The 12,062-nt window shown below is 33.3% G+C and overlaps 1 protein-coding gene across 1 annotated transcript in view; it reads left to right on the top strand.

Annotated features, from left to right (window-relative positions):
• The window catches only part of LOC145690933 (SCAN domain-containing protein 3-like), a 34,867-nt gene extending 22,822 nt beyond the window's left edge, over positions 1-12,045 (top strand). The window contains exon 3 of the mRNA XM_081766378.1: positions 9,996-12,045. The gene's annotated coding sequence lies outside the window, so the exon portion shown is untranslated. The remainder of the gene's footprint in view (positions 1-9,995) is intronic.
• The last annotated feature ends 17 nt before the right edge of the window (positions 12,046-12,062 follow it).

The raw sequence follows: 12,062 nt of genomic DNA, 5'->3' as shown, positions 1-12,062 counted from the left end.
CGGATTTCTACAATATTTGTGAGCATGCCATCATTAAATGAAATAAACACTTATAGCTTTGTCTTCAACAAGACATTTTACTCGGAATAAGAATCATCTGACACGCTAAGAATATTCACAGGCATTAATCGCAAACATTACATGAAAGTTACACTATCCACTTCTAAAAATATGAAACTTTTCCAATGAAGATTCTCTACTCATTTACCATTTACAGACTAGGTATTCGAGAAGTGACAAGGACTATCACCCTCAAACGTGTGCTGCCCTTTGCGGCGTTTTGCACCACGTTTACATGCGCACATTACAGTAAATCCACTTAGAGATGCTGTTCTTTAGTAGCCTTTTACAATCTAAAAGTGCCCTCAGTCACTAATTCTGCTCGACCTCCATTCAACTAAAATTAGTTGCATACAACGTAAAAGTGCTTCGAATACGATCATTTTGTTCACTAATTGTACATTATCAATATCCACGTGCCTGGTTAATTCATGCCTAATTCTATTAACATACCCTTATTAGATGGAACAACTACTGAACAGTCACATGTTAAATTTATACATCGCACATTGTTATAGTCATACAATAAAATCGAAATATTTTCCTTTTTTTAATGTAAAATCGATAAACACATTAATAAATTCTTAAATTTTTGCTGAAATAAATTCTTAAATTTTTGTTGTGTAAATTTATTGACAAGTGCTGTTTTGAAATAATGGTTTCTCTTGCAAACTAATCGGAGCTCTCTACATTAATGAGAACAGTTCGTTCATATGAGTAATGACGCGAAAGTCTCTTGACTATTACATAATTTATATTGAAAGTTAATAAAAACTGAAGTAAAAATCAATCTCAATGAAATTTCAAAACAAAACGGGTTACCTCTCCGTTACATATGAGTCGTTGAGCGATAGACGAACTAATCAAAATATAATGAAAATATTTTATCTAACTTCTCTCTCTTTTTTAATATGCCTTTTCACGTTTCTTTAAAAAGAGCTTTACCACTTCGGCTGTAAATTATTCAATAAAATCTTTGAAATATACTAACACGATATATATATATTGGAATATCCTAATAAATTGTTCATACTAATTATCTTTTCATTACTAAATATGATAAATCTAAAACAAAAATTAATGAAATTTCAGTAACTAATAAAACCTATATATTTGCAAAGCAATGCTATATATATACCATATCAATATACGTAAAAATGATTGAAACACACATTTACAGGGTGAGTCAAAATAAGTGTTACAAGCGAATATTTCGCGAACTATATCTCAAATAAGAAAAATGTTAAGAGTCAATGTACAACACAGAAGGGCCTAAAAATATGTCAAACACAAAGTTCATCTTGCGTCCCATTTTGGGGGAGTGGGTGTATGTGAAATTTTCAAATGCGAACATAGATCAAGCGATACCTCGTTCGAAAGAGCTTGGAAAATCGAACAATTTTTGTAGGAAACAATTTTTGATATGGGGCACCGTTTTCAAGATGGCTCCCAAAAATAGTCCTGTGCCAGATAAAATTTCCAATACTTATAAATCTGAAACGTCTGAGTAGAAAAGATGAAACAAAAAATGAAAAAGAAACCATAGGCAACGTGAATGGTGCTGCCGCAGTGTCCCGGCCTCCATCATGAGGCTCCGGACCAAGTTGAAAATTTCAAATGAGAATATAGGTCGACTGATACCTTGTTTCATAGATCGTCGAAACTAAACAGCTTAGTACAAAATTTGTTTTGATTTCGAGCATGCCTGTTTTTATATGGCCGCTAAAAATGGTTCCCCATTCAGATGCAAAGCACAGTGTTCAAACTAAGTGTTACAAGCAAATATCTTGTGAACTATGCATCACATATGAAATATGTAAGAGTCAATGTACAATCCAGACAGGCCCTAAAAATGGGTCAAACACGAGGTCCGAATTTTCTACTTAGTAGTTTGGTATTTCACGATTTTTCAAAGAAGGTATCACTCGCCCTATATTGCCATTTCAAAATTCCACTTACACCTCTCTTTCCAAAATGGTGGTCGGAGAATCTCGTGTTTAACTGATATTTTAGGCCGTCTGTATTTACACTCAATTCTACTACTTTTCTTATATGATGCATAGTTCGCGAGATATTGGCTTGTAACACTCAAAGACTGCGCTTTCTATCTCAATGTGGAACCATTTTCGACGGCCATTTTGTAACAGGCTTGCCGGAATTCAGAACGAATTTTGTACTAAGCTGTTTGGCTTTCCACTATATATCAAAAACGTATCACTCAAGCTGTATTCCGGTTTGAAATTTTCAAGTTGGTCCCGGGGCCCCTTGATGAGTGCTCTGGTGAAACCGGAACAATACCATTCCACGTTGTCTATGGCTTTTCCTTTTTCATTTTTTGTTTCACCGTTATCTACTCAGCCGTTTCTGATTTATAAGTACTGGAAATCATACCTGATACAGGTGTATATTTTGTGGCTATCTTGGAAACAATGCCCCATATCAAAAATTGTTTCCTTCAAAAACTGTTCAATTTTCCAAGCTCTTTCCAACGAGGTATCACTCAACCTATGTTCGCATTTAAAAATTTCAAGTACACCCCTCCCCCCAAAATAGAGGTGGGGAAGCTCGTGTGTGACTTATTTTTCAGGCCCTTCTCTATTGTACATTAACTCTTAACATACGTGTATTTCTTATTTGATTTATAATTTGCGAGATATTGGTTTGTAACAGTTATTTTGACTCACCCTGTATTATTAGACATTTTAATATGTAAATTAGTTAAATGGCGGTTAAGCTCACGTTGCGTTGTCCTGCGAGCTATTGCTTATCAACACAGGTGTAAGTCATTCATATAAAATATATAGATTAATGAATTGATCCCTAGATCAACGAGCGCAGATTTACTATCTTTCGACCAGAAGTATGCAGGATTGGTGAAATTCACCTGACGATTCAAATGAACCGCTTCTACATTAAACCCACTTAAGTTCAACTATGGCACGTCTGCGGCGTAAATTTTCCCAATCCTATTTAGGCTGTCAACATCCACGCTTTTAGGAGGTATTATAAAAAGAATACAATGAAAATGACGTTAAGAAACCCCTTGGGTGGAAAACTGATATCAGAATCTCCTATCTAGCGCATTAACTGTTAATACGTCAGTATTAACTATAGCCTGCTCGTACGTACAAAATTAGTAAGTTTACAAAAAATATACATTTATTGAGCACTGGCCAATACATATGTGCGGCTTTAACTAGCATGTGAACTTCTTACTATCGATTTGGTCATGTCCGGGAGTGTTTGTCGTAGTAGTGGGGTGCCGAGGCATAGTGAACTGGTGCCTCTTTTTCCCGAAACCAGTTCGGTATGTCCGGCAGAAGAAAAGTAGGAAGGTTATTTTCAAACTCCAAAAGAAGTCATACTTATCTATTTTCTTTAAATCCAAACTAAATATTACAATTACATGAAAATTCAAACGTCTATTTTGCTTATATTCCTTTTATTTATTTATTTTTTAAATACTATATGGTGAAGGCATAAACGAAATCTTGAGATATAGTATACATGCGAAAAACAATATATTGCTGGGACGTAATAGGGCGCTATTTCGATTCATCGTGTAAGGTTGAGAGAGAATTTGGAAACCATAGAAGGACAGTATTAAAAATTTTCGAAACAATTAGTCAATTTAGAACGGAAATTCGGAATTTTATAATGCACCACCACTTTTGAAAATATGAATATCCCATTTCGGTTGCAGATTCTCTGTATCGAATTCTTGTTAGAAAGTTTATGTTTTGGCATTTATATATTTTCAGGTGATTCCTGTTTCGAGGTGATAAGCTATAATAAAATGTTATTACTTAATCCTATTTGGAGTTTCGTTTCTTTCCTTATATTTATGTTTGTTTATCTGTCCCCACGCAATTATATGGTTAGAGAAATGATTAGGAAATTAAATATATCTACAGATCTATGTAGAAAAAATATGAAATTAACCTTTAAATAATTTCAAAATAAGTATCGTCTGTTTCGATTATTGTGTTTGTTTGCTTTTGTGCTGTTGACGATAATCTCAATAATCTACTGAATTTTGAATGAGAGTTTCATTTAATAATAACATATTGTGAATTATGTAAAATGTTAAGCAATTTGAAAGTATTTGGCTATTTTTATTTGGTTTTGCAAAACTATTCGTCCCTTCGTTTGCGTATAGTGTCCCCAATGAATATTCAATATGTATTTGTTGCAATAATACTGAAATTTTGATATCGATTGAGCTTATAAATAACAATATTATAATCCAAGAATAGTTTGGAAATATTTTAATACAAGTTCATAGGGACACCACTTCTTTCTTTAAGAAATTATAGTGGTGAATCGGGGTGGTGACCGGTTAGATTTCTTAGCTATATGCAATGTTTTCCATTGATTACGCATCTGAAAATTTTGTTTAGGCATTTAGTATTGGGCATCTTAAAGAAAAAGAGATCAAGTATATAAAAAGATAATTGACGTTTAGATTTTAGACGTTAACGTAATGTTTGATTTCGATTTAAAGAGTAAATAACTAAACACTATCTCTACTGGATTTTGAAATAACTCTATTTTCTACTTTTGTTGTACATGTTGTCGTGAACACACCCAGTGCTACACCAAACATCACTAGATTTGACCACGTAACCGATAGTACTGATAGTTTCAAATGCACACGCCAGTGAGGCCTCATAATGTACGGGCATGTGCTTCATAAATTTATATGTTGTAAAAGTACTAGGCCATAGATAACATTATATATATATGTATAGACAATATGTTTACATACGTTTACATGTGATGTCATTTTCGCCAAATAGATTTCTTATTTTCATTTTCATTGTATTTTTATATAATGCCTCCTCAAAGCCTGGATGTCGACAGCCCAAATTGGGGTCGGGACAATTATACTCAAATATGACATAGTTAGAATGCATAAGCGTTCAACTAGGTGGTAAGGGTCTTAATATACGAAGCTATTCACTGTGAATCGTCAGAAGAGTATGACCACTCCTGCATACTTGGGGCTGAGAGACAGTAAGTCAGCGGTCGTTGGTATTAGGGATCAATTAATTAAGCTTATATATATATATATATATATATATATATATATTGATATAAATGCCTTACACCAGTGATGCTATGCATCAATTTACAGGAAAGCGCTCTATGGGCTTCATCACTTCTTAACTTATTTATATTATGTCGAAATATTTGATCAATAGATAGTCACGTCGTAGAACATATATATTCATATCATTTTAATTATTTAATACGTATTTATATGAAATATATAAATGTTAGATAGAATTTTGTCCACTTATTGAAATTTTACTAATATTGTAATAGATTTTTTTGTGTTTTGTAATTGAAAGGTAATTAGTATTAAAACTCCGTTAGTATATTTTGAAATGTTTTGTGTTAGTATATTTTAACGATTTTGTTGAATGACTTATAGTTAAGGCAATGAAGCTGCTTACAAATATGAAAGGTGCATATTAAAAAAGTTAGAGAAAGTATTTTGTTTCAATGAACCTTAATTAGTTCGTGTATTGCTTAACCACTCACTCATACAGAAGATGAAACCTAATTTCGTTTCGAGTATTAATTCTTATGAAAAATCTGATTAATCAAATTTTACTTTAGTTTTTATTTTCCTTCAATATAAATGATATAATAGTAAAGAAACTTCCGTTAAATTATTTATGTGAACAAAACACGCTCATGCAATGGCGAAAGCGCTCATTGGCTCGAAAAACAAATAAATCATTATTTTGATTTAGCCCTTGCCAATAACCGCACGCACTGATATAAAATGAAGAAAATTATTCGGTATATTGAGTTGAATTTCGTATATCGAAAGGAAATATTTCTATTTTACCAAATGACTTTAACAATGTACGAGACGTTAGTTTAAAGTTTGTTTTTTGTGATAATTATTAAGCATGAACTAACTAGACATATTGATCGTCTTTTTAAGTCAACATAACAATGATATTGGAGGCAGTTTTGTTTCGTTTATAACGGCAGTGAAAGGCATTTGAGCAGAAAAAGTGTTTTAGGGCTATCTTAAGATGCTAGGAGGCTAATATAGAGGAGCATCTATTGCACATTTATTGTTATAGAATATGCGTACGTGACGTGGTGCAAAGGCCATAGGGCAGCACACGTTTCGAAGATGATGGTTAATTCTCATCAATTCTCGAATACCTTGTTTGTAGATGCTATAAGAATAGAGAATATTTTTTGTAATTGTTCTGTAACTTTTAGAGGTAGATAGAGTATCCCTCATATAATATTTACCTCTTGTTGATGCCCATAGATGTTTTTAGTGTGAATAAATTTGCCATTGCCAGTAAAATGTCTTGTTGAAGGCAATGTTATAAGTGTTTGTTTGATCAACGATTTTGTGTTCACCAATACTCCAGTCAGTATTAGAAACGCAAATTCACATTGTTGTAGCAACTAGTAATTTAAAGGGAAAATAAAAGGGAAATGTTTCTTTTATATTTGTTTTAAATAATGGCAAGTTCAAAGAAATTTTTTGAGTTTACATGTAATCTTAAATTCGTTTGAAGTGTATCAATGTTTTACATTTTGTTGTTTGAGCAAGACAGATACTAAAATTTGAGATTCTGAATAACCTTATATCATTTTATTATCTTAATGCTGCTGCGATTGAGAACTTTATTATTCAGTGTACAATTAACACAATGACTATCTTACGAAATGTTCGTTTTGAGTGTTGTTTATCTTCATTATTACTTTTGCGTATGAATATATATTTATTTAATATAGTGATATCTCATATTGAAAGCATTGGTTTAATTTTAGTACTTAATTGTTAATAGAGTGATTCCAATTTGAATTAAAGGTATATATATTGAGTGAATATTCAAAAATGAAGCATACACATGCTATAACACACTATCATACACACGTTAGGAAATTAGATCTTACCGTCGAAACAATTATCGGACAACGCTTCTGAAATTAATATACGCAAATGTTACATTTTTATTTAGTATATAAGTATTTTATGTGTCTATGCTTATTTATGCATAATATTCGTGATGTGTATTATGTTTTAATCTTTTATATGAGTTTATACAGTATGTTCAATGAGAGCTCCTCCGTGGCTAAGCGGTTAGCGTACGGGCCTTTGGCGCGGGAGACCTGGGTGCGATTCCCGGCGGAAGCTCATGTGATTCGGATTCCACGTTAATCAGTAGGTCCACGTCTCATATAGCCTCGCTGCTGAACGGGACCTAAAACTCAAAATCAATCAATCAATAAAGTATGTTCAATGAAAAAGATTAAGAAACTCATCCAACCTTCTAACTATGGTCAGAAAATAATATTTAAAATAGAAATTATTAAAGATAAAAAACTGTGAGATAATAATAATAATAATAATAATAATACACTATTACTGATGTCTTAAAGGTGGTTTAAAAAATGGCTTGAATGTCATTAAAATAAGTACCTTTACGTTTAATGTAACAAAAGGTACGTCATGTTTTACTATATAGAGTATAGTCATAATATGCTGTTAATCTGTAATGAATTTCCAGTGACAAATCTGTATACAGGCTGTTCCATAATAGCACGTCTTTCCTAGTAGCACTTAAGTGAAGTCCATTAATGTTTCGAAGGACTGAATTATCTACGAAAATAGAATCAACTTACTCGGAACCCTGTGGGCCCCATAAAGGATATCACCACTTTCTTAAGCTCATTAATTGTTTTAATCAAAAGGAGAAAGACAGTCTAAACAGTGCAAACTTTGAACATTCCTAAGCAAATCTCGTATGGAGAAAATTCCGAAAACTTCTTCTCTGGCAAGCATATAGGTATATATTTGCATTTGTGTGCGCAAATTAGTTGCTGCGACCGAATCACCAGAGATCCTTATATGGCGAGAAAGAAAGAAAATCGCTCAGCAGTGCATCCCACAGAATGGTCTAGTCGTTAATTTTAGCCATTTTTTCAGTCCCGATGTTACAAAGGAATTTCCATTCAGAGCCGAGAATGCATTGGGATTGGGTGAGATGACACTTCACTCAAGCGGAGAAGTTCGAGTTCGAAAGAGGTACTTGGGAAAACCTCTCTCACCCATCCTATTAGCAAGGCTTTGGTGGGATGTATATTAAATAAGTGAACTGTGTTTTGGTTTAATGTGTATGATAATAGTATTTTAATATGTGCAAGTATTGAAAGTGAAACTTCATTGGTTTAGTGTATTGACGAAGAGGATTCTCAAAACTTCAGCGCGAGAAGGCTTAAACACTTCGGCGTGTAGCAACTCAGAACTTGAATTCATTGGATCAGCTACGTGTCCCTGCAAGTTCGCAAGGTCGGACAATACAACAACGGCGGATTTCAAGTTGAACAGACATCGCTTTGTGTGCTACAAACATATTAACGCAATGGCCACCTGGCAAATGCTTCGATAGTAATTCGTGAAAGCGCCGAGGTTGGAAAATGGTATATTATTAAAATTTTGTTTATCGAATAATGCTGTAGTAGATTGTGAGTATTGATGATGTATGTGTAATTTCCAAGTGATTTAATTTACAGTTACAATTATCCGTGTTATACATTGCGTAGTTGAATTTCATTTTCTTGTCAAATCAGTTTTCATCATGCAGTTTGCATTCATTTAATTAAAATATTCATTTGACACCTATTATCGATGCTTATATCAAAATCCATCGTTCCGAATTTCGATAAATGGTAGATATGAGCGCGGTGAGGCTAGTTTGCTTGGGCAAGTTGGGAAAAGAGAGAGAGGAATAAAGTGACATATACAGTGAGGCAAAGAAAGTAAAACAAATTAATACTTTATTTTGTTCAGAAGATAGGTTGTAATTATTATCATATTCACGTTAGTAAAATATGAACCATAAGCATACAAACTCTCACTTTAAAAAAATATTATAATATGTTCCCTTTGTTTTAATATACAGAGTGGAACATTGGACATTATACGCCCTATTAAGTTTTAAAGTAATAAATGGTAAACACTGAAGTTTATCACGATGCAAATAACATTCGGGAGAGGTTGTTGTCTTCATACCCTGGAATAGCAGTTTCCGCACCCAGTATGGAATTGTGATTTCTCGATTAGCATTTATTAGATAAAAAGAAAACTAGAATAACACATTTATTACTGTCTTGGAAACTGCGGACGTTACAGCATGATAGTATTAGATATTGAATAAGTTTCTAATAGTATTTCTAGAAAATAGGTGAAAGGCTAGAAGGAATTGAAAACTCAAAGTTCATGAAAAGTCTTTATTTCGGAAAGGTGGTTAGATATGTATCATATCTAACCATGTAGATATATTACAACAGATTTAAGGATCTTTAAGTGGATTAAAATGTAATATTTCAAAGCATTCTGAGTAAATTCAGAGCAGATGTACAGATTAATATATTTCTTGAAATGTTACATTTCCTTTAAAATTTGAAAAATTGTTAGTCTTCCTGTATATTAATTGAGGTTATATTAACAGTTCTTTGTAGTGGTTATCGTAAGAAGCTCTCCCATTTACTAGATTTTCTAGCACTAACATTAACAATACATAAACATTTTCTATGATTTCGTATCTCCATTTTCATCTATAATGATATGTTTGTTCTATAGTGTAACATATGAACTTTAGTATGTACTTAAGTCTGATACAGTATATATTAACGTAGATGGAATTCGAGATCTCAAAAAAAGGTCATTTTCTTTCTTGGAAAATATAAATTATGTGGAAACTTGTCGATACATCTCCGTTCCTTTTATCACGTAATTTATCGTATGAGAGCCTGTTAACCCAGAGCTTTTAATATACACTATAAAGAAAAAGTGTCTTACCTTTGTTGCTTTATTTTACATACAAGCGTTTGCATTTTTTGATGTTTCATATTGTTTATTTTCATTTTTTTTTTTTTACTTTTTACAGCTTCCGTAACTTTACGGTTTCCATAAAACCGGATACGTTTATTACACGAAAGGGTGTAATTTCTCATTCAGACAAGAAACATAATATTTCCGAGAGATTTACTCGATCATATTTGAGAAGAAATATGCAAACTCCTAGAAGTGAATATTCCCATACATGCGAAGAGTGTGGAAAGGGATTTACTTTTAAGTCACAATTGGCAAGACACTTCCTAATACATACAGGTGAAAAGTCTCATACGTGCCAAGAGTGTGGAAAGGGATTTACTCTAAAGTCTTATTTGACAAGAAACATGTTATTACATACAGGTACAAAACCTCATACGTGCCAAGAGTGTGGAAAGGGATTTACTCTGAAATCATATTTGGTAACACACATGTTAATACACACAAGTGAGCGACTTCACACTTGTCAAGAATGTGGAAAGGGATATATTCGAAAGTCGCATTTAGCAACACACATGTTAATACATAGATATATGAAACCTTACAACTGTCAAAAGTGTAACAAAGGATTTAGTCAAAAGGTTACTTTGGCAAAGCATATGTTAATACATAGAGGTATAAAACCTTATAAGTGCCAAGAGTGTAGGATGGGATTTAGATCAAAATGGAATTTGTCAACACACATGTTAATACATAGTGGTATAAAATCTTACAACTGTCAAGAGTGTGGAAAGGGATTTATTCTGAAATTATATTTGGAAAAACACATGTTCATACATACAAGTGAGAAACCTTACAAATGTCAAGAATGTGGAAGGGGATATAGTCGAAAGTCAACTTTGGCAAGACACATGTTACAAAAATGTATAAAACTTTCCACCTCCAAGAGTGTGGGAAGAGATTTTGTTTAAAGTGTTGTTTGGATACACATGTTAATACATACAGGTAAATAGCCTGGTACCTGACAAGAATGTGGACAGAAATTTATTCTAAATTTATACTTGACAAGACATGTTCGTACATACAAGTAAGAGCTTACACGTGTCAAGAATGTGGAAGGGGATACAGCTGCAAGTCAAATTTGGCAAGACATCGTAATACATAGATGTATAAAACCCAGACTGCAGAAACATCTTGCTACAAGCATGATATAAGCTTGTTACATAAAGTCTGTATGGGTATACCAAGGCTGATTCAAGCGACGAAGTTGACAGGTGACATGCATATTGCAGGCTTGTACTGTAAGATTGTCTCAAGCTTGTTAGCTCAAGCTTATTGCAAACTTGTTACATAAAGCATGCTACAGGCTTGTTACCTCAAGTTTATTTCAAAATTGGTACGTAATGCTTGCTCCAGGCTTGTTAACACAAGTCTGTTTCAAACTTCATACATAATGCTTGGTACTGGCGTGTTACCTCAAGTTTATTTCAAACTTGGTACTAATGTTTGCTACAAGGTTGTCACCTCAAGCTTATTTCAAGTTGTGCACTTTAAGTTTAGCACATCTTTAATATGTCTCGTTTATTGCAAGCTTCTCAGTAAAGCTTGATACAAATTTATTTATGCGTAACACTTTTCCTGAGTTCCTTTGTGAATATACAATGCGACCTGGCACATCAGGATCTAATTAGTTTACCATTAACCACAGTTTCATGTTGAAGTTCAGCGTCCCGTTTCAGCACGAAGTTTTATATGAGACACTGACCTGTAGAATCCGAACAGTAATGCGTTCAATGTTTGTAAGGTCTTCCACTGGGAATCGACCTCGGCCCTTGGCACACCAAATACATACACAACTAGACAAGCGTCAAGGGCTAAGCAAACTTTGAAATTATCAGATTTCAGGAAAGAAAGAAATAAAAATTAAATCCTAGAACCACTGCTACACAGGGTGCGAAATACTGAGGATGGCCATTCTCACACTTCAAAATTTTGGAAGAAAATTCATCCCCAGTAATTTACTGGAGAGATAAGGTGACATTGACACTGTCAGAAGTATACAAACTATTTACAGTAAATCTGTGCAGTTGGTGGACAACCTAGTTGTTAAGCATTATACCTAACCTTACATAGTTCAATAATTTTAGATGTTCAATATATGAAATCTTCATTTCAGAACTTT

The sequence above is a fragment of the Thermobia domestica genome, chromosome 7, assembly GCF_964235325.1.
Source record: "Thermobia domestica chromosome 7, izTheDome1.hap1.1, whole genome shotgun sequence".
Classification (NCBI taxonomy): domain Eukaryota; kingdom Metazoa; phylum Arthropoda; class Insecta; order Zygentoma; family Lepismatidae; genus Thermobia; species Thermobia domestica.
Note: the sequence above shows the minus strand (reverse complement) of the source record. Positions and strands in the feature narration are given on the sequence as shown.